The sequence below is a fragment of the Dermacentor albipictus genome, chromosome 4 (genome assembly GCF_038994185.2).
Source record: "Dermacentor albipictus isolate Rhodes 1998 colony chromosome 4, USDA_Dalb.pri_finalv2, whole genome shotgun sequence".
Taxonomy (NCBI): Eukaryota; Metazoa; Arthropoda; class Arachnida; order Ixodida; family Ixodidae; genus Dermacentor; species Dermacentor albipictus.
The window spans coordinates 97,667,214-97,670,870 of NC_091824.1; positions in this window are offsets into that span (position 1 = coordinate 97,667,214).

Genomic DNA, 3,657 nt, shown 5'->3' on the forward strand with positions numbered 1-3,657 from the left:
TATTTGGTTTTATAGTTACTAGTAATACGGAATGGGCTGTCTGCACAGTGGTACAAAAGCCTGTAACTCTGTCCTTGCTTGAGGATTCAAAGCGTCTTTAGAGTGACAACAATAATGTGAAATTATTGCCACAACATGTGTGTAATACTATTGGTTTTGCATTCATTGCGCAGTCAAACCCAGTTATAATAAACACTGTAATAGTACCAAGAATAGCAGCAGTTACATCAATAGCTTCTTATTCTAGACTCACATTGAAAAGTATTGCATTGAAAAGGTGCATTAATACGGCTAGTTGCCATAGTAATAACAATAATACTTTTTGATATGTTATTGCCACTCGATGTTTAATTGCATTTCTTGGTCACTTAAACATGTTAATGCCTAAATAGTGGGGCGGCAGAACTAGGGGATACCAGGCACAGGCTTCCCTGTGCTGCAAACAAACATGCTTTCTTTATTTTTTGTGATGCAGTGTTTTGGCAACATGTGGGCTGGTGTTGTGCGTGCCATTGCACATTTTCTTAGACCAGTGCATTATGCTGCCACTGGCATGCTGTTCCACACATACTTTTGGACTTGCTCATGGAAAAGAACAATGTTGTATTGTACTAAAAGATGTACAAAGTGACTGGCAGCTCCTCGATCCATAGCCGATGTGGCTAGTTGAAGATCAGTTACAAGAAGTTGGTGTAAGTACAGCATCAATTTGTGAGTACAATGATAACATGAAAATTACAGCATCTATGTGGTATTTATACAATATCATCAGTAGTTTGTGAGCACAATATTAATATGGTGACTGGTAGCTCCCCGAAAGAAAGTCTCTTGAGCAATGGTGCACTATTTGGAAGACATTTAATCAAGTTAGGTATATTGTTCCAAATTTTTGCACCAACAAAGGATATTGTTCAGCGGCTGTAAACAATGTGGACTATCGGCCAGCTAAGATTTTTTTTGTTTTGCCTGTTGAGTGTTACACCCAGGTTATGATAAAACTGATGAGGGATAGGGCACGTTCTTGTAAATTATTTTGTGTGCTAATGTTTCACTTTTATATTGCCTAACGATATTAGTATTACATTGAGATTTGTGATAAATTCTATGGATGGTGCGCAACACTGATAGTGAGAGCATGCAAGTTGTCAAGTGTATGCAATTGTCAAGCATATTGACTTGTCGAGGTAGTTATCGATGGTAGAAAGGTGTCAACCGGGAGAACGGTTAACGGCCATGCAAGAGGTAAAATGGGGAATAGCCAGCAGTATCAAGGTGAGAAGAGTTGTAGGTGAAACCAATGTACGGTAGAGCGAGGTCCCAATTGCGGTGATCGGCTGAAACCAGACCAGCACATCTGCAAGGGTCCGGTTCAATCACTCGACCAGGCCATTGGTTTGTGGGTTGTAGGTGGTGGTAAGCTGACGCTGAATAAAGCAGACATGCATGATGTCATCAGTGACCTTGGGCAAGAAGGACCGGCCTCAATCTGAGCATTTGACGTGAAGCTCCATGCATCAAAATGGCTTTGTGTAACAGGAAATTGGCCACATCCATAGCACCGCTGGTTGGGAGAGCGCATGTAATGGCATATCTGGTCGGGTAGCCAACAGCGACAGCAACCCACTTGTTCCCCAATGCAGATGTCAGAAATGGTCCCAGGAGGTCTAAGCCGACACGACCGAATGGCTCTACTGGCATTTCAAGTGGCTGTAGGTACCCAGCGGGAAACAGAAATGGCTTCTTGCTCTGTTGGCATGGCTCACAAGCTGCGACATGACGTTGCACAGAAGCGGAAGCGGCGTACTATGTCTTAAGTTCGAGGCGTGCCGAGATGTATAGCAGTGGACGCATCGGGAGGTTCCTTTAGAACGGTTGCACGTAGGTACTTTGGGATGGCAAGGAGGAGATAGGGACCTTCTAGATGAAGATTACCACGATACAGAGTACCATCCTGGAAAACAAAAGGGCGTGAGGAAGCTTTCTCAGGCGCAGATTCAAAACAATCAATGAGCATTCGAGTGAGGCATCACGACGTTGCTCGTTGGCAATACTGAGGAAACACAAGTGGCATTCTTTATGTCAAGTATGTTGGAGCTGTCAATAGGGTAACTCGACAAAATATCCTCAACAAATAGGCGTCCATACTTGTAAATCGCAGAGTATGAAAACTCTTGTAGCTTCAGAGCCAAGAGTTTTCATACTCAAGAGCCAAGAGACCAAGCTGGCTCATGAGATCCTTGAGGGAGGAAAGCCAGCAGAGAGCATAGTGGTCAGTTACTATGGAAAAGGGACGGCTGTAAAGGTAAAGACAGAACTTGGCAACTGCCCAGACAACAGCAAGGCACTCCCATTCTGTAGTAGAATAGTTGCGCTCTGGTGGTGGGAGGAGGTGGCTGGCATAGGCAATAACACGACCTTGGTCACGCTGACACTGGGCTATGACAGCGCCGGCGCTTGCATCTGTACTAAATGCTCTTGGGCGTTGGGGTCAAAGTGGGCAAGGACTGGTGTTGTAGTCAAATGAGTGATGAGACGAGAGAAGGCGGCAGTTTGTGGAGGTCCCCAGAGTAGAGTGTGCCTTTCTTCAAAAGGTCGGGGAGAGGTCGAGCAATAGTGGCAAAACCTTGGACAAAGTGGCAAAAGTAATAACACAGCACAACAAAGCTGCGAACACCTGTGGCTGTCTTCGGAACCAGAAAGTCTCGGGTTAGACAAATTTAGCCTGGGCAAGGTTGTACTCCAGAAGCCTGACCTTAGGAAAAATGTCAAATATGGTTGAGAAACGTTCACCGTGAATGTCAAAAGTTGGTTAAAACACAGTAATGTTAAAGTAGCCCAGGCATGTGGACCATTTGAAACACAAGCAAGGAGTCTATCATGTGCTCCTAGGTGTCTGGCACATTACAGAATACAAAGGGCATAACTCTGAACTGGAAGAGATTGTCGGGTGTTATAAATGTGGTCCTTTCTCTGTCCACATCGTTGACGGCGATCTGTCAGTATCCATATCAAAGGTCAATAAAGGAGTAGTGTAGCTGGCACCATAGAAGCAGTCAAGGGCGTCTTCAATTTGCACCAGTGGGTACACGTCTTTCTTAGTCACTTTGTTCAGATGGCGGTTTTCTACACAAAAATGTCATCTCTCGTTCTTCTTAACCAACATTGCCAGTGATGCCCACGGACTTGACGAAGGCTCAATGATATTTTTATCGAGCGTCTTACTAACTTTAGTTTGAATTGCCCGGCATTCTGATAGAGATACACGATGTTATCTACAGTGAATAGGAGCAGCATCGCCAGTATTAATATGATGCTTGACAGTAAGTTCTGGCCTGAGGGGCGATTGTTAATATCAAAAACATTCCTGTGGGATGACGAAACACGGTAAAGCTCTTATGCATGTGCAGGTGAACGATCCATCACAATCATTTTCTGAATCTTGGGATCAGCACAAGAGGCAGGCTTTGGAGACCTGGTAGGCTCAGACAAGGCATCGGGCAAGAAAGCCACCGCGTGATACTTATCTAAAGGCTTAAGCTGGGCAAGGCAAATTCATTGAGGTGCAGTTCGTTTGGTTAGACCGAAGTTTACAACAGGAATGCAAGTCCGGTTGGCTGAGATAGACAGAACTGTGTGATGCGGGGACATCATACTGCA